Source organism: Epinephelus fuscoguttatus, linkage group LG19, assembly GCF_011397635.1.
Source record: "Epinephelus fuscoguttatus linkage group LG19, E.fuscoguttatus.final_Chr_v1".
Classification (NCBI taxonomy): domain Eukaryota; kingdom Metazoa; phylum Chordata; class Actinopteri; order Perciformes; family Serranidae; genus Epinephelus; species Epinephelus fuscoguttatus.
In genome coordinates, this window is record NC_064770.1 from 5,408,255 (window position 1) to 5,429,131 (window position 20,877).

Below are 20,877 nucleotides of genomic sequence, written 5' to 3' on the forward strand. Positions count from 1 at the left end.
AAGAACATTTACAAAATGTTGAAATGAAAATGGAATTTTGGGCAAGGAGCTAACCACACCAGTCATATAAAACTGCACTTCACTGTGTGTGGTTTGTTGTAGTCAACAGAGCAATATGGACAGAGACAGAAAGAGATGTATGTATGAATATCAGTGGACAAGACTAGGGATGCACAATGTTGGATTTTAGCCAATACCTTTATTTCTTTCCCTTTTTTAGTAATCAATGACCAATACGTGCCTATATTATCGTGCATTCCAAGGTAAATCCTTTGTTTTCATTTCCAAAACAATGTGGCAGAGGCCTGATTCATTCTAGGGCTGCCCTTTGAAAATCAGAGATTCAAATCGTCAGTTGGAGACCCCTCATTTGAGTGAGAATGTTAACGTCAAGCAGTCTTTTTTGTTGGGTTTTTGCTTGTTTTTTTGTTTGGCAGTGTGCTGTGCAGTGTACTTCTGGGGACACTTTGGTGAGCGCTGACTTTCACACTACTCTTTGGTACAGAGTAGACAGTTGCAGACATGATGCAGTGGCACAGAAGAGGGGAAACTCTCCACCGTAAGGCTCTGAGATAACATTGTCTTTATTCATTCTAATTCATTCATCTCTCCCTTGTCCTCCTCCTGATATAATGGCAAGGAACCCAGGAAGACCACAGGAAGAAAAGCTTCTGCTATGCAAATGCTAATGGGGATCTTAATAAAACAAACAAACAAAGGGAGGTGTGTATGCAGCCAGTAGTGCGCTGTACCTTTCTATCACACTAAACTCTAAGCCCACCCACTTTTTAGAGGCCCAATCAAATGGGAAGGATTTAATCTAAATGGTAAACAGACCTGCATTTGTACAGTCCCTTTCTAGTATTCTGAACACTCAAAGTGCTTTTGAAACTACATTCATACACACTGGTGGATGAGGCTACCATTTAAGGTGCCACTTGCTACTCAGCTTATACTCACTCATACACCGATGGCGCAGCCACCTGGACCAATTTGTGGTTTAGTATTTTGCCCTAAGAATACTTCGACATGCGGACTGGAACAGCCAAGGATAGCACCACCAATCCTCCAATTAGTGGATGACCAGCTCTACCTCCTGAGCCACAGCTGCCCCTAAATCCCTCTTGTAACTGTACACCACCCAAACATTCTGTTTCCCTGGGAAAAATGTCACAGTGAAGAAGCTATAGACACTCTAACTTCTGTTTCACACGGAGGTGAAGCACCCCACAGTTGTAGTTACTTGGATTGAAAATTTAAAAATGTATGATTATTTTACAAGATATTAGGGATGCACCGAAATGAAAATTTGTGGCCGAAGCCCAAGCCGAATAATATTAAACGTTTGGCCGAATACCGAGTACTGAAAACCGAATATCATTGTTTAGTTTTTCATTAGTGTTTGCAGATGAACCCCCTCCAGATTAGTGTTGTCACGGTACCAAAATTGGGACCCACTGTGCGATACCAATGAAAATATCATGGTTCTGAGTAGTATCACGATACCACAGTGAAAATGAGGCAGATGTGCCTTTTGTCATTTATAAAAAGATAAATCACTTTTCTATAATACATCAATGATATTTCAATGGAATAAATTACTTATTGACTTATTCATACTTCAAAAACAGCGTCAATCAGTAACTATCCTAGTAATAAATAAAATAAGAATCAACCAGCCACCCTCCTCCCCTGACGGTCCCTTCATAAGTAAAGAACAGTCCCTAAAGTGCGGTGAGGTTTGTGGGCCGTTACTGCCAGAAAGAGAGAAATGTGAACGGCTCGTTTCTCCTCTGACATGTCACATACCTGTGTTCGGCTGGCTCGGCTGTTCAGGTATTTCTGGGCAGTCATGACACCAAGAAGAGGATATTATTGGAACTGACTTCTCCGTCGCCGGGTAAGCCGATGGCCGCCGTATTTGACAGGAATACATTAATGTTACTGTCTGTGTCTGTGACCCCCGTTCAACCCACAATCAGTGGGATTCACCTTTCGTTTCTGCTGCTGGTTGAAATCTGTAGGCTGCTCACACAGCATGCTGAATGATTTAAGCCTATTTTGCTCGCTCAAAACTATTTTTAGTCGCAAATGCGAGTGTCGTGACGGGCGGATCACCACACTGCCGACATTTTATTCCACCCGTCATGGCACGCTGTTTGATTGCGTTATCAAAACACGCCTTTATTATTCGGCCTTGCTTTTAACTTATTCCAGCGAATACTGAATGTGTGTTTTTTTGCAATATTTGGCCGAATATATTCGGTTATCGAATATTCAGTGCATCCCTACAAGATATGATACATTGTTATGGATAACTTTAATGGCTACAATATGAGAAGGCTGCTTACATGCATCAGAAATTATAACCCAGTAATAAACCTTTACACCGTTTACACCGTTACCCGAGTAACACTGAGTACAGTGTTTTCCTTTATAATAGTGTGTTCTAAAATTCCGATACCAGTCCCAATATTAATACCCCAAAAGTGGCCATGCCTTCGAATGTTATTGTAGCAAACTGGCACACCGAACTGCCAACTCTGTCAAATATACTGTGCTCAACTTCCCCTCACCACAGACTGTATGGGTTATAGCTGCTGTTGCAGCAGTGTGAAATCCACACCCAGGACAGTTGGTGCAAATCCTCCTGCACACAAATATTGATGGGGCTAATAGTTGGGATGACATGGCTAACTAGGGCTGCACCCTGAGACCCCTAAGTCGACAGTTAGCTTCAAGTTGAGCATTTTTTAGTTTAGTTTTGGTGGGGTTTTGCAGTCACTGCACAGTCTTATTCTGAGGATGTTATGGTACCCAGATTTTGCTGCAGAGTTAGTGCCCTTCAGTGTGACGCTGCTCCTCATTACAGGTAGCTGTGGTCATGGAGGTAGCTGCCCGGAGGAAAAGAAGCTTTGCACCGTAAGGCTCTGAGATAACCGTATCTACTGCCTTCTCCTAGAAGTGGTGAATTTACAGCCTGCAGATAAGTAATACAATACAGTCCCTGGCTTTTGTTTGATCTATAGTGTTCTATATCTAACTGTTGTTTCCAATCCGTTATCAGCGCAGTTAGCTTGTTTACTATTTAAGGTGAATGTCATTGTCACACTGAACATCCCACTGAGCCTTGTTCAAACTCTCAAACTCTATACAGGAAGAAAAGAAACAAATACTAATTTGTTTTAATTGAACAGCCAATATGATTAAACTGGCATAATTCTGAGTTGGGTACATCCCTACGGCTAACAGTAATTAATGAGTTTAGCGACAGAGTTTAGCCATTTCAATGTCAGTGTGAGTTTATGTTGGATGTTAGCTGCTGCTGTTGCTGTGCTCGGAGAGTGACTTCAGGGATGGCAGCAACAGAAAGTTTGCTGATTTGGATCAAATGCAAGTATTATTTGACTAGAGAAGTTTTGATACTACTTGGTACTGTGTGATTTCCCCAGCGGCCCAGAGATCTATTCAATCACTTGAATTAAAGGGGATTAATGTCACCAATTCAGTATCTGACAAAAGACACCACCACTGGCAACAAGAGTCTTTATGGACAGAAAAGTATTTTTGCAGAACATTATGATGTCACAGTAAAGCTGACCTTTGACTTTTTGGATATAAAATATCATCACTCCATCAGTATATCCTATTAGACATCTGCAATGCAAATCAAACATGTGCAAGTGCTAACTCCTAATTTTGTATCTCACAAGTGTGACCAACAATAGCAGCATTTTACCTTTCCAGAGTTCTAAATTCCTGTCTCACATAAGCAGTGGTTTGGCATCTGATAAGCCATCAGACTAATGGAACTGTGACTCAAACTGAATATTTTATCTTCTCATCAGTAGGCTAAAACACCACAGCAGAGTGCTGCACAGTCCAGTTTTGGTCCGCCTAAGCTGTACAAACCCGCAGGTCATCAGCAAACCACACAGATCATTAGTACTGCAACCAAGAAACAACTACAAAACCATGACTTGAGGATGCTTGGGACATTTGGGTCATATTGGCTGAATATTGAACAGCATATCATGAGAAGGCCAGTAAGTAAGGCAAGTAAAACATGAACTGTTACAAGAGTCATTCAATGAAATCATGGAGGGCGGTAATCAACCTCTGTATTCTTCTCCCATAAGAGTGTAAGACATAAGACTGGAGAATTGTACAAAGGGAGATGTGAAGTATGTTGGAAGAAAGATCTATGTAAAGAACTTTACATAGACTTACTGATTGCAGACCAGGAGTGACATTCAGAAAAAGTTAGAGCCGCAAAGTGTTTTTAGAATCCATCGAGGAGAGAAGTAATCCATCAGGGAAACACTTCAGAAACATTATAAAGTGATAGTTGTATGTTTTCTCCACTTATTTCTCAAATACCTAAATAATTTATTTACATCCATGTCTAGGGAATATGGATGATTCTGTCGCCCAATCACAGAGATCTATATTAGATCAGGGTGGACACAGCTGAACCAATGTCACCAATTCAGTATCTGACAAAAGCGGAGGCGATCCTCAGATATGGAAATAATGGACAGATAGTTATCTGTAGTTTACGAACATTACTGATGTCACATCTAAAACTGATCCTTTGACTTTTGGATATTTTCCACTCCATCAGATCCTATTAGACATCTGTGGGAAATGTTGTCATAATTAAACCAATGAATCAGCTGTTTTTGCAGGTACCCGACCCAGTGCAGGACTCTGGTACACAGGCTCACAGTGACTCTGACTTCTGGCCACCAAATTCTAACCAGTCTATCAAGTTTATGCCAGATTTTGTTTTTCTTTTTTTTTTTTAAATCCCTCAAGGTGTACTAAAGATATCACGTTCAGGACAATGCGACGTTCAAGGTCACAGTGACCTGGCCATCAGATTCTAACCAGTTGAATCCAGATTTATAAAAAAATATATATCCTTCAATCAGGCCAACTAGTACTGCAACCGGTCCAAGGTCATATTGACCCTTGACCTTGACCAACAAATCATTTTGGGTTCATTCTTTACTGAACAGCATATTTGTGCCAAATCTGAAGAAAATTCCCTCATGGTGTTATTGCGATATCCCTCACAATAAATGGGATGGACTTCAGACAGACAGACAACCTCTGTATTCTTCTCCCATAGCTATTGCTGGTATGAAGTCAGAAAAATGTATGGAAAGAAAGAAAATCAAATAAAGAAATGCTAAGAAGGAAGAGAGATAGGCAGGAAGGAGTTCAGCAGTTACACGTGTTTTTAGAATCCATCGAGGAGGATCTCACACGTAATCCATCGAAACACTTCTTCAGAAACATTATAAAGTGATAGTTGTATGTTTTCTCCACTTACTCAAATACCTAAAACAGTGGGAGTACTGTAGCCATGTTGATTCAGTGAGCAATCACAAATTAGTGTTATTAGATGGTGAAAACTCCATAAACACTGAGAAACTGCCCTGCTTTTACAGATGGTTAAATTAAACTTACCACAGGGTGCATCCTATTTACTGTGTGTGTGTGTGTGTGTGTGTGTGTCAGACACAGAGAGAGAGAGATCACTCTGTTTTATAAAGATGAAACAGCCTGCTACCTGTATAGTGTGTCTAAAGATGCCAGCTGCTTCCTGTGTTCTGCATCATCTGCGTACATGAACACTATTTTCTTCATGCATGTGTGTTTGCATGCACAATATGCACAATGTCTGATCATATGTGTTTATCTGTGAAGAGAAGTGACAGCCAGTCTTTCCCAGCAGACTTCAGAGCCTCTGCAGCAGCAACTGAACATCAAAACAGTCTTCCTGCAGCTGAAACTGAAGGGCAACATTTCTCACCAATTAGCATATATATCCTTCAAGGTGTACTTCAGATACACTGCACATCATAAATACAGTAATGAAATTCTTATAAGTTCATTCTTTACTCAAAGTGGATATTTGTGCCAAATCTGAAGAAAATTCCCTCATGGTTTGAATTCCCTAAATGGCTGGGAATATTTAGCTGTAGTGTAGAGGAGTAGGTATCAAAGTAAGACGTTTGTCTTGAGGATGATACTAGAAGACATGGGGTCATCTGATCAAAGAAATGCTAAGAAGGAAGAGAGATAGGCAGGAAGGAGCTACAGCGTCCTTCAAACTAAGAGACATCTATAGCTGCCTACCAGAATGACACATATAGGGCCCTATTTAGATGGTCTAAAACGCACACAAACAAACAGGTTAGATAGCACGTCTAGTATTCAGTGAGCCATTGAGAGAGTCTATTAAAACTTACTAAACACTGTAGAAACTGCCCTGTGTTTTACAGATGGTTAAATAAGAAAATCACAGGGTGCATCCTCATTACTGTGTGTGTGTGTGTGTGTGCGACTGAGCGCACAGAGAGAGAGATCACCTGTTGCAAAGAGTGAAACAGCCTGCTACCTGTATAGTGTGTCTCTATATCGACTGTCCCGTCACATCTGTGATGCATCAGATCTCAAATGAATCACTATTTTCTTCATGCATGTGTTTGCATGAAACCCAACCTGATTTGATTAACACAATGTCTGATCATATGAGTTTCACATCCTCTCAGCCAACCACAAACAGCCACAGCATCAGATAGCAGACTTCAGAGCATCTGCAGCAGCAACTGAACAGTCAAAACAGTCTTCCTGAAACAGAGTGAGACTGAAGAGAGCAAGGAAGATGACTTGACTGTTTTCAGAAACACTGTCATCTAAATTGTAATGAAGATCACCAGTTATTCAACTTTTATTTTAACCCGGGAGGTTAGAGGCCCAGCTCCTCTCCAGCATCCTGAACCCCCGCCCGAAGGTCCAGTGTAGAGGAGTAGGTATCAAAGTAAGACGTTTGTCTTGAGGATGATACTAGAAGACATGGGGTCATCTGATCAAAGAGGTTTATACTGTTAGGAGCCGCTGTGCATCCATCCTCCTGACAAGATGATCTTCAGTTTTACGTTCTAAAAGCTTTTTTTTTCACATATACATTTGTACTTGTAGGGCTATAAGTTTACGCTTTTAGTTCCCAGAAGCTGGTTATTGTTGTGTTTATGTCAAAATAAAGTTGATCAAATGTTTTCACATCTTTGATTTTGTGATTTACATGCCAAAATGGTCACAATTCATTTGGGAAAGACAAGTTCATTTTACAGGCTATGCATCATCAGCCCGTGGAGGTCAGCTCACAGTTCCGTATATTCAGACACTGCGAGCTTGGACCTCCCGGATTATGATGACCATTATTATAGCGATTAGATCATTCTGATTAATGACTGACCATTAAGACGTGTTTCTGATAAATATTTTAATGTGCACAATAATAACCTTTCACATTGTAATCATATTTTTATTTGTTATCTTTTGCATATGTGTGGCTGCTCCGTGTGTGTCTGAGCAGAGTGCACGCACGTTGTGCACCCGCCTAGATACACATATTACTAACTTGTTTAACAGCAAAATCCTGCGCCGGTGACTTTAGACCAGGTTTTGGTTGGTCACTGGCGCATTTGCTTTTTCGTCATCAAACTAGCAACGCGCCATGACTGTGCCTGACCACTCCTCATTTTTAGACCAACACACCCAGAGAAGCCCAAGTTCATCTGGCATGACAACTGCACCTGCATCTAAATAGCAATGACACTTCACATGGCTGGATTATGTGCCCTCCACGCCGTCCCTTTAGACCATCTAAACAGGGCCCCTAGTTATTTTCTGACAATTTCACCATTAAAGGAATAGTTCAACGTCTTGGTAATTATGCTTATTTGCTCTCTTGGTGAGTGTTAGATGTTCAGATTAATGCTAATCTCATCTCTGCTGTAAATATGTAGGTGAACCAGTCAAGTCTGTATCACAGCCTCTGAAGTCTTCATTTTTCTCAACTGGCCAATCGGAGGCTCTGATTAATGACTGACCATTAAGACGTGTTTCTGATAAATATTTTAATGTGCACAATAATAACCTTTCACATTGTAATCATATTTTTATTTGTTATCTTTTGCATATGTGTGGCTGCTCCGTGTGTGTCTGAGCAGAGTGCACGCACGTTGTGCACCCGCCTAGATACACATATTACTAACTTGTTTAACAGCAAAATCCTGCGCCGGTGACTTTAGACCAGGTTTTGGTTGGTCACTGGCGCATTTGCTTTTTCGTCATCAAACTAGCAACGCGCCATGACTGTGCCTGACCACTCCTCATTTTTAGACCAACACACCCAGAGAAGCCCAAGTTCATCTGGCATGACAACTGCACCTGCATCTAAATAGCAATGACACTTGCGACATGGATTATGTGCCCTCCGCCGTCCCTTTAGACCATCTAAACAGGGCCCCTAGTTATTTTCTGACAATTTCACCATTAAAGGAATAGTTCAACGTCTTGGTAATTATGCTTATTTGCTCTCTTGGTGAGTGTTAGATGTTCAGATTAATGCTAATCTCATCTCTGCTGTAAATATGTAGGTGAACCAGTCAAGTCTGTATCACAGCCTCTGAAGTCTTCATTTTTCTCAACTGGCCAATCGGAGGCTCTGTCAATTAAAAACAAATTTCATCAATACACAACCTAAACCAGTTGTCAATCATGTTTTTAATTCAGCAAATCATCTTGCAAGGATGAGGCCGATCACAGAGTTCTTTCTTAATGCACGTTCATTATGAGCTCGGATCAACATTGGCTACATGCAGAAGCTATGTGTGATACATGAACAGAGAGAGAGACACAGCTTATATACAAGGATGGTAGCACGTGTGCTGTTACCTTCATGGTGCTTGCCAAATTTAACTTGGCCTTTGGCCAACTAAAATTAGTCTAACTTGTCCATCTAGCATTTCTGATGCCATGATAGCTGTCCTGGCAGAACATGATCCTCAGGGGTTCTTTGACCTAGTATCCATTGGTTGGTGAAGATTTAAAAATACATACTAACAGAGAGGTTCAATACGAGCTAGCTAGTTGCAAAGTTGTCTACTTCCTGTGAAGTGATTCCCTAAATTAAAAGGTGATTGACAGCCAGTTAAGGTGCCGTATATGTTAAATCACTTTTTTACAGACAGATAATTGTAAGCCTCTGATTGGCCAAATAAAAATAGTTAACCTGTCCTCTCAAACGCTCTGGTCTACAGAGGTACCTTACTTGAGTGAGTATTTGATTAGTCTAGCTTAGCATTCTGTAAAGACTGCCTTGTCCCTGTGGCAATCCTAGCACATTTCACATTTGGTGTCCTAGGCAAGCCTCCCCCTCCCCCCATTGGCCCCTCCTTGGGCCCGGTCTGCTTGTTTTTTCTTTGGTCTATTAAGCATGTTGAATCGGCATCCAAGACGGCACTGGTGATGGCATCTGTGATGGCATTGGCGACGACGGAGCCCGTCAGAGAATGAAATTACTCTGATTGGAAGTTCAGCTTAGCACACAAAAGGAACTAAAGTGAGGAAAGCAAACAAATGGCTAAAGCCAAGAGAGTGTGAGATTGAAACAAACTTGATGCATGAAGATTATTTTTCTTCAGCCATTGTGCTCTTTGGCAGAAATGATTTGTGATGGTTTGTGTTACTGTGACAGTAAATATCCTTTGATCTTTCAACACTGGATTGTGTGCAGTGTATGTGCAACTTTTTGGCTGTCAGGCAATGCAACAGACCATCGCCTTTGTTGCTACTAGTTCTTTGAAGTTGATATGGTGTGTCTGGAACTTTATGCTCCCTCGTGTGAACATCTGCAAATGTATGAATGTCTTGTATGTAATGTATGCTGTCTGTATGATTGTTCAGCTGCAAGAACTGGTAGTGAAAATTAGTTTCTATATCTCTGTATAATGCATAATTTCACATGTTGAAATTAATGTTTATTACACATGGTCCCAATCAGAAACTTGTAAATAAATACATGCTGTGTAGGACTGAAAGACAGTGTCTATTTGCAATTTAAAAACAATAAATTCAGACATCCTGACATGAATTTTAAAAGGTGTCTGAGGCATGAAGACTTTTAAACTAAATCACTGGGGTTGGGGTTGTATAACAGTTAGATCTGTGTGTTCTTGTTTAATGACAGCAGACAGCATTTTCTGTAGATAACTTGTCCTGAATAAGAATTCTTCTCTTTGCTGTAAGGTGTAAAAAAGAAAAAAAGACCATCTTCCACTGCAGACTCTATGAGCCTGTGAATGGCGATCTTTGGAAATAAGGCAGGGGAGATGATAATGGTGGCCTTTACAGTAAGCAAGAAATATTTCACTTATGCTCTTCAAGGATTTTACAAGTTTACCACATGGCCTTATCATCCATTCTTTCAAATCTCCTGGAACCATGTGAAGTGTGTAATTGTTTGAATGTGAAGTAAAGAAGGGCAAGCAGTCATCTGACCCTGTAAACCATTGTAAAATACACTGAGGATGTTTCCCTGCTTACTGAGACATCATTGACAGGAAATCTGATAGTTGTGCTGCTTGATCAGCTGTAGTAGTCAGTGAGGGGAAGCTCATCATTAGTAATGATGGGGTCTGAAATAGCTCTTATTATAATTGATGAGATACTGTGTGTCAAACTTCCTTTGTCTTGAAGTCTACTGCATTTGCCAAAGGAAAAAGAAAGAGTATTTTGTAATAACAAGATAGAGCTCTTATTATTGGGATACCAACCCATTTTCATTCCCAGGTCATCAAATACTGTTGCATGTCCCTCAGTGTGTGACAGCAATGCACTGGACACCCTTTACTATCTCTTTGTGACAAAATCAGCTTTAATCAATAAATATGGCATATGTACAACCAACGGATCTAATAATTACAAAATTCCCATGTGTTTTCTAATGTCCTATTAGATCTAAAATCTCCTGTAATCTTAATTGTTTGGTTTAGGTGGCCATAAAACTCAGTCAGAGCTATTTCTCATCTTAATGTCCCAACAAAATCAAACATGCTAAAATTATTATTATTATAGTTTTTAGTCTTGGCTCATGGAAATACTGAAGTTCAATGACATGAACATGGTCAAAAACCAATAAATGAACTCTCTCCAGCACCAAACAGGAAGTGGCAACCTGATAGACAGTAAACACGGAGGGGATTTCTGGGAGGCACAAGAAGGCAAAATAGTCTTGGTTGGTGTTTGATTTAGTGTGTATCTGATCGACCAACAAGCACTTATTTAAGTGAGGAATCACCTCTCCTCTCATATAAAGTTTTTCTGCATGGACTATATTGATGCTGAATTGACAAACATAGTGTGGACATATGATGGCTTTAATCTTCTAAAGTTTCTAAAGTTGTGTTTTTGCGAAAACGTAAGAAATTGTTAATATGTCACATTTCTTAAAGGGAGTTTGGTGTAATATTTTCCACCAGCAGCAGAATGGGAAATAATTTCAGAAGAAATCTAGTTGTTCTTGTGCAAATAGTGACCCCACAAGATCCCCAGTCTCTAGTGTGTGACTCACATTGTCATAAGATTTGAGGGGGTGTCAGCCTTCTCAAAGTCTTCTAGTGTATGGTAGGCATAAGTCATGGGGCCTTTCCCAAACCACCCCCTACACCCTCTCCCTACCCACTTCCACTCCATTTCTGCGTTCACCCCGAGGGTCCACCACATTGACTTCCGTCCCAAACCAAACCAACTAGTGAGGAGTGCAAGTGAGTTATAAAACCCTCGAACAGCAAGCCTGCACTGATGCCATCATGGAAGAAGCTTCGGACAAATAACTTTTTTGCGCAATTACCCTAGGAATTTAAACTGTTCAAACAAAGATAAACATTTAACATTTTAATGTTTACATCTTAAATGCTATGTTGTATTTATGATCAAATATACACCTAAACACTATAAAACAGTAGTCATATTTATTTTTATAGCAAAGTGTAACAGTAACTGTTGCAAATTATAGCATAATTCATATTCCATATTGTATTATATTGTTTCAAAAACAGTAGTCTATGTAGTGTAGTGTGGAACAACACACATATTTGTATATTTTTTCACACTTACAGACTCAGCACAGTGAAGATATATATTTTAATCTCAATATCGTAAGTACTAGTGTTAACATTGAAGCATAATGCACATTTTTATTTCTATTATATTATTACTTTATATTTACATACTAATATTTCATTCTCGTATTCTTACTTATTATAATTATTTAGTCTTTACATAAGAGCAAATGTAATGAATCACAATTTCCCCTCTGGAATCAATAAAGTAATTCAGTTTCTGAACGTCTGGCATCTTATAAACATCGTAGTGACAAACGAGAAGATGTTTACAAAAGTAAAAGACAAGAAATGTCACCAATAAATCTTGGGAATGAGTTCTAATCCTTGTTATGTATTATTTAATTGTTTGTTTGTTTATTACTTACTTATTTATCTATTCATTTATGTATTTTAATGGCAAAAAGAAAATATATGCGACCAAAAGTCCAGTAAACATCAGCATAAATCAAATAACAGTGATACAATTACATATAAAAACATAAAATGGGAGTCATTTTAGTGTTCTCCACGGTTACCAAATATAACCACAGCTCCTTCTTCTGCTGCAGAGAGGGAAGTGTGCGCTAAGCTTGCGACTCTGTTTACACCCTACTCCTTGGGGAGGGTAGGGTCTTGGTAAGGTCCACGATTTAAGAGAAGTTTCAGATTTTTTTTTCTTTAGCGAATGGACTACAGTTGTGTACCTTTAGCACCACCAATAGGCTAAAATCTCCCTTACATCATCACAAGGTATTTTTCAAAGTGATGATCTTCCACAGAGTTTACTGTTGATATCAGTGGTACCCAGAGGATGATTCCTAACATTTATGAGCTGTCATGACAAACTCATCCATTGTACACAAGACATTTTATGGAAAGTTTGTAATAAAATATGCTGGAGCTCATGCTCCAGAACCCTTTATATGGGCTCTCTGTGTGATGATACAAAAGTGCCATTACTTCTTAATTCAATTATTTGATAACAAACACCAGACAGTATTTGTGTTGTGTGATATGCTGTGTGTAAAAGAACCTAAGGGGTTATAATTATGTATCCAGGTGCTGCGCACAAAGTAATGCTGCAGGCCCTTGATAACCCCAGACTGCCAAAAGAAAAGGGATGTGATTTAGATGAATCTATTATGACACATGATCAGTGGCAGCAATTAAGGCAAATCCCAACAAATTTCACAAAATGAAGACCTGTTAAGACAGCGTGACAGTTTTCTGCAGAACAGTTCTCTTCCAGGACCCTTCATCTCCACTTTTGTCCATTTTTAATAGCAAAGTGCAATTTACGAAACATTCATGGAACGCTAACAGGTTTCAACTTTTTAGCCCTTCGTGTCACATTTACCTGTTGACATGACAAACGTCGTCAGCAGCAGGTCATTCTGCCAGTACAGTATGTCTTGTGGTTTCCTCCATCCATTCACTCCACAACTCAAAGAACTTGGTTGCGTTTAAGAGAAAGGTGTTAGTTATTAGTAGGTTTATATGTATGGATGACTGTAGGTGTTCATCAATGTACGTGTTTTCCTGTGAGGTTGGATGATCTCTGACAAGAATGAGGAATCCCATTAACACCTATCTGCACATGAACACGTGGCAGGTCAAGCACAGCCTCAGCATGTCTAAATATAGACAATAAGAGACAGAGACAGAGAGAGATATGGAGAAAAGTGAAAAGCAAAATTGGCAGGAGAGCAACAGAGGTGTCGACAAAGTGAGAAAAAATGAGAAAATAATACCATTTATTCAGAAAATTTGCACATGTATGCAGGATTTGAAAATGTGTGAAAACGTGCTAAAAATAACTGCTGATCAGAGCTTGAGCAGATAAATAATCATGACTACTGTAGAGTCCTTTCCCACTAAAGACAAGCCAGATTTTACCAGGTGTCAGTGGTGTTTTTGTCTGGTGAGAAAAGGACTCTAGAGAGAGATAAGAGACAGGCAGAAAAGCAAAAGATAAAGAAAGTATGTCCGCACTAAAGGCTCTTTCACCCTGATGATGACAGTGATCAATGCATGTTACACTGTGTGAGATGGTCCGATAAAACCCTGGTTGCAATCTGCAAACTCTAAAACAGTCTAAAAAATTAAAAACATTTAAAAAAAAACTTAATGACGGGAGGAATTATTGCAGGACTATTGAGTTAGACGTCATTAGTTTTAGCTAGATATGACTAATTAAGTAAGTCAGTAAGATTTTATTCGCATATGACCCTTTTAATCAAAGTCATAAAGTGCTTTACAGGTTGCGCATACAGAAAAATAAGAAATATAACAATACAGCTATAAACAGAAAGAACAAATATAAAAACATAGAGGACACAAATACAACACAGCCCCCATACAGGGAAGGCAAATCTATAGAGCTGGTTTTTGAGAAATTTTTTCCCAACTCAGCTGATCTAACAGAGGAGGGGATACAGTTCCAGACATATGGGGCTCTAAAAAAAAGTACAATCAGCCTTGGATTTGCAGAGGGAGCAGGGTATGAATAAAAGACTTTGGTTGGATGATCTGCATGGCCTAAAGGTAGTATAAAGATGCAAGAGTTTTGGAGATATATTAAGGGGCAAGACATGTAGGGCCTTTTGATAAGCAGTATCTTGATATCTATTCTTTACAGGGAGCTTATGACAGGATGCAAGGATTGATGTAATGTGGGATCCATGGTTGGTTTTAATTAACAGCCTGGCTGCAGCATGCTGCAGAGGTGCAGGCAGAACACAGCTGTGAAGGGAAAAAAGAGCACTGCAGTACTCCCCTACAAAGGCTAATCACAGTAACTACGCTAATACTGAAACCAAGAAAAATTAGTAAAAACAAAGTTTTTGATTGCTCAGCCAAATGTGTTATAGGTAGAAACATGGTTTTTCAGTTATTAAATTAGTATTTCATTTTTCATTCATTCATTTTTTATTAAAATGTACCTTCATTGGAATATCAGCATGCACAATATTGGTATCGCAAAAGACTGCTTGAATTTGATAATTAGTATATTTACATGTGCCATGAATTCACACACTGTATGTCAATATATTTGGCCAAACAAATGGAGCCCTACTGTCCTAGATGCCTAGATGTAGATGCAAGGGAGTTACTATGAACAACTAATCTATGGTGAAACAGTAGTGTAAGGTGGCTTAACTAGTTTTCAAGGTATCTCTCATGTCACAGAAACTGCTGAGAGCGAAATTTGTGTTTTGGATTATACCGTCAGTGATGTGTTGGGGTTTTTGTTCCAGTGCTCTGCACAGATCTGACACCTGTCCACCTGTTCTCATCCCTGGCTGTATGAAGCTCAGTGCGCCAATGTTTACTGGTAAAGATGGCGGAGTGGTACAGAGGTCCCCACGGACTGCTGGTGGACAATAACCTTATATTTTAAGGTTCATAAAATACAGCTGAATTCACAAACACGTAAAATATTACCACAGACATTCCTGTTACTTGATGTCGCAACATCTGCTGTGACAGCAGATGATGTATTTACTCATGTCAGTGATGATGGTGCCTTGCCATCGAGCTAACGCCTCGTGTTGGAAAAAAATGTTCAAAGGCTGCCACCGTTTTCTCACCGTACATATCATATCTCTCACACAAGTCCAATTTTGTTGTTTGCTATTTTGTTTATCGTCTCAGTAAGTGACCAAAAAAAAGCATACAAACTCTTTCTCAGGATGAAAGATGATAAGCATATTCTCAGAATGTTGAACTATTTAAATTATACAGTAACGTATTTAAATTTTTATGGATTATCTATAGAAATTCTGTTTCTATGGGATCATCGCATATCACAATCATATATCATATGTGACTGACCTGATACTAGATTGATGATTTTGATGCTTTCTAAACTCAGCTCAACATGTGACATTTGCATCATGTTTTGTACACAGACTGTATATAAACATACATATACAGTCTGTGAAACAAGCCTGATGCTTTCTGGAAACAAGTCCTGTTACTGATGAAGTTAAAATAGAACTTTTTAGACACAATGAGCAAAATTATGTTTGTAGAAAAAAAGAGTCCAGAATCTCATGAAAATAACATCTGTCCGACTGTTAAACACGGAGATGGATCGATCATGCTTTGGGCTTGTGTTGCAGCCAGTGGCACGGGGAACATTTCACAAGTAGAGAGAAGAATGGATTCAGTTAAATTCCAGCAAATTCTGGAAGCAAATATCACACCATCTGTAAAAAAAAAAAAGCTTAAGATGAAGAGAGGATGGCTTCTACAACAGGACTGTGATCCTAAACACACCTTGAAGTCCACAATGGACTACCTCAAGAGGAGCAAGCTAAAGGTTTTGCCATGGCTCTCACAGTCCCCTGACCTAAACATCATTAAAAATCTGTAGACCTCAAAAGAGCAGTGCATGCACGACGGCCCAAGAATTTCACAGAACTAGAAGACTTTTGCAGGAAGAATGGGTGAAAAGTCCCCCAAACAAGAACTGAAAGACTCTTAGCTGCTTATAAAACGTGTTTAGAAGCTGTGATACTTGCCAAATGGGGTCATTACTGAGTACTGACCATGCAGGGTGCCCAAACTTTTGCTTCTGGCTCTTTCCTTTTTTTGTTTTTTTGAAACAGTAATTGAAAAAGTAATTTACCTAGCAGAGGATACAAATATAACCCAGATGGAGCTACAGCTTTGTGTTTAGGACCACATTAGGGACTCCGTGTGTGCTTCAAAAACTACTGAGTATATCCTACCTATAACTACTTTCCCATTGACGATCAGTGCATACTTGATGTATGCCTATCCTCAAGATTTGTGAGGTGTACTGTCACACACAGTTGTGCTTAGAATCCTGTATTGAGAATAAGCAAAAGTTATACTAGTTGTATATGTCCCATTGGCAGTGATGGTCAATTTTGCAGCTTGCTGACAACGAAGAGATAGAGCTGCTGTTGACCAGTATGGATGGACATCTTTCTGAAACCCCTACTGTGGATGCATGTCATTTTGACATGTGAACAGAGTTTTTAAAATTAGATGTCTTAGTGCATACAAAGAGAGAAGAAAAGAAGGAGGCAAGACAGGAAGACAAAGAGGGAAAAATATAGAAAAACAGCAAGTGTGATGGGAAAGTGACATGAGAGGGGAATAGGAAGATAAAGAGAGATATGCTAGACAGACAGCAAGACAGAGAGACCGAGCGAGAAGGGAGACCAGATAATTACTCACTTTGTCTGGCTGCTATTTTCATCTACCACAATAACCCTTCTCAACACGCTCTCTCTCTCTCACTCACACACACACACACACACACACACACACACACACACACAGGAAGCTCAGAGGGAAATGAAACCCTTTTCATCTCCACTATGGATAATCCTGCACTATTAACACTGCTGGGAAAGATAGAGAAGAAGAGAGAGTGAGAGGGATGACTGATCCAGCAGAAAAACACTAATTTTCTCAGCAACTTTTGTCCCAGTTTTCATTAAACTTCTCCGCTGTCATGATGGCGTCACAGAGCTGTCACAATCGGCATTCATACACCGGCTGTCCAATCAAACAAGTCAGAATGCACCCGCACCCACGCTGTCTCCATGGCAACAAAAAGAATCCAATGAATGCGGCGATCATTTGGTGACTTTCATAAATATACAGGACTCAGGATTGTGTCTTAGTGGCATCGCTGAAGAGACATATTGATAAATCACACAGCAGGGGAACAAACTTATGTTACATATCCTGTCATTCATCAAACTCAATGCAAATAAGCTGCTCCTCAGCCAAGGATGGATTCAGAAACCTGAGCAACATACAGTGGTACACCTTGTCATGTGCAATACCGATATTAAATTTCTATAAAAGGTAAAGGCTGGTATTAATTTATATTAACTTACTGTCAACAAATCTCACAGGAAGACCAAAACCAACACTGTATTACACTGTATCTTAGTACATTCCTACCAGCAGATTCTTCTTCTGTTGGTGAAGACACTGCAGTATAAAAGTGAACCAGGTGCCAGCATGGACATCTTGGCTAGTTCATTGCTCAAAAAATTAAGGAAACACTAAAATCACACATCAGATCTTGATGAATGAATTATTCAAGTTGACAATCTTTACCGATGTACGTTGTACAGTATACCAGCAGTCTGGGCATGTACCTGATCAGAACTGGATTAGCACCCCAGGGGCCCCTGGGCACCAGGTCTCAAAGGGCACTTGTACACACGCAACGTCACCACCTCACACACCATGCTATGCCACACCACGCCACCACCATGCCAGTTACACACAAATCATACTAACCAGTTACCAGCAACTAATGTTGATTACTGCACTGATGATACAAACAACACCTTGTTCTCTCTTTCTCTCTCTCTCACCCCCCCCCCCCCACACACACACACCCTTAACTCAAGGCTGACACAAACAGCAGATCAATAGCTCACCAATAGACATTCACTCACTCACAGATAATAATCACCACTGAAATTTTACATCAATGCCATCGTAACAGCCACACAACACAGCTGAATGTAGGTTTTCAAAATAAGGGCACTATAGGCACCATGCAGAAATGCAAAAGCCAACAAATGAAGTTGAAAAACCAACTGCAACTGGTGTGTGCGTGTGTGTGTGTGTGTGTGTGTGTGTGTGTGTGTGTGTGTGTGTGTGTGAGTGAGTGAGTGAGTGAGTAAGTGAGTGAGTGAGTGAGTGTGTGTGAGAGAGAGAGAGAGAGAGAGAGAGAGAGAGTATATGTGTGCAGGGCAGAGATAATGTGTGATTATGTGAAAATGAAGGTGTGTGCACTGTGCATGTGTTTCAAGGCTGACACAAACAAACAACAAATCAAATAAACCCATCCACAAAATATGCTCAATGCACTGACAGCATTATCAGAAGTTACACTTGAGCATGCACTTTCTGTGTTCGGGTCCCTTCTCATGTTCTCTGACTCAGTCACCACTGTGTTTCCAGACACAAAATCCTGCGTTACAAATGCGTTGTTATGTGCTGAAAACATTTTGCAAGCATAGCAGTATATTGTTCCAGTGGAGGGGGAATAAATTATCCAATCACGGGTGATCATTTCTCCATTTTCAAACTTACTGGAGAGCAGGTCATTGGTCAGTGAGCGCGTTTTACCCCTCCCCGGCTCCGTCCGACATGATGCTGGGTACTTTTTGGCCCGATTTTAGAAATGCAAATGCACCTTTCACCATAATTTCCTCTCTGAGGTTATCCGTTATCACCCCCCATAAAGCAGGATTGTTGCTGGGCGGCTTGCCTGCTGCTCTCGTGGCTGCTTTTTCTGCTTCTTCGTTATCCACATTTAGTCGAGGCTCTGGGTCACGGGCTGTGGCAGCTGCCACTCTGCTGGTGCTAGGCACTGGATCACCATCCTCCTTCAGCTCAGAGGACCTGTTGCTGGTGTTGGCCGGGCTAACCATTAGGGGCACTGGGTCCAGTGCTCCGCTGTTAGAAACAGTTGGCCTATCCTCCGGGGTCCTGCTGCTGCTAAGGTAGAGCTAAGGGCGTTAGCTAGCTCTAAGTTAGCTGACTAGCCAGCACCGGAGGCTGTCCTTCAACGTTAGCCAACTCCATTTTGTCGTCTTCTTTATGTTTTTTTGTAAAATGTTGTAATTCGCGGGACATCTTCAATCACCACTGCTTCTCTCACTTGTCATTCTTCCTTTATTTCTTTTCCTTTTTGCACCTCCGCTTAAAGGCTTTTTAAACCCACCTTCTTACTCTAACCTTACTGTTATCTTAGTGTGAACTGTCTACTACTGACCAGACTCTGAAGTTCAACATGCTGCCACGACCCGCGCTGCCCGGCATGCACCCTGCCAGCCAGCATCACTTAATGATGACACACTCAGATCTTTTTTAAAAACATAATTTTATTATTTATTATTTCATTTTCATTTTCCAGTGTCACAAAGTTTTTGAAAACAGATTTAAATTGCTATATGAAGGGCTGACAAGATAATATTATTATTATTATTATTATTTGTTTTTTAAGGCATCTTAAAGGGCCCTGGGTCACCAAGGGCCCCTGTGCACATGCCCTATGTCAGAGATATTGGATAAAGGAGATACCCCACCAGTGTTGCTAGATCTCGCGAGACAAATAAGCAACAGGCCTGTGAAAACAAGCCAGAGATATTGGATGAAACGAGATACCCCACCGTAGGCTTATCCAATGTTAAGAAAACGGTTACTCTTCCAGTCTCCTAAGTGGGCGTGGTTAGCTCTCCCTCCAATCAGAGCCTGTTCTCCCTCACCACCACCCCCCCCTCCCCACCACCATGTTGAACAGAGGATCTGTGGATGTCTGTGTATGCAGATCGAGAAGCAGGTGGAATGAAAATACATTCTTCCTATTATTGCAGCCTATTGCTGCACAAAGCTTGGGCATTTTTTATTTATTACAAGCGGTAAATAACTGTTTGTAAGCTAACTGTGATTTTACCGCCTGTTTATCAAGATCACGAGATCTCGCAAGAACTTGTTTTCTGAGACTGACAGGGCTCAAACAAAGTTAATTTTCTCTTGATCCGTGCAGATGAAAAATACAGCTTCAGTGTCAGATGTGTGGCTTGTGGAAAACGAACCCAATATTTACTTTAGTGATTATAGGGCAAAAGAATTGACCATAAATTGTGATCACGTTCATTTTCCTCATTGATGACAATACATTCAGAGCTGCCGCAAGTCTCCTACGGGGGCGTGGCGCTGACGTCACTGAGTTTCCACTCTGAGAGAAGCGTTGGAAACACAGGCAAGCGTGATCAAAGACCAGGGAACGGCTGCGGCTCTGGATCACCGGATGACGGACTTGGAGAGGTGCCATTGCCATGGATCGCCCGGCTGGGCCCGCGGGGCTGGTGCTGCTGCGTTGGGATCGCAGGAGAGGGAAGCG

At 40.4% G+C, this 20,877-nt stretch overlaps 1 protein-coding gene across 1 annotated transcript in view; it reads right to left on the bottom strand.

Moving 5' to 3' along the window:
• The window catches only part of LOC125878809 (junction plakoglobin-like), a 237,920-nt gene that overhangs the window by 156,297 nt on the left and 60,746 nt on the right, over window positions 1-20,877 (bottom strand). The gene's annotated exons all lie outside the window — the stretch shown is intronic.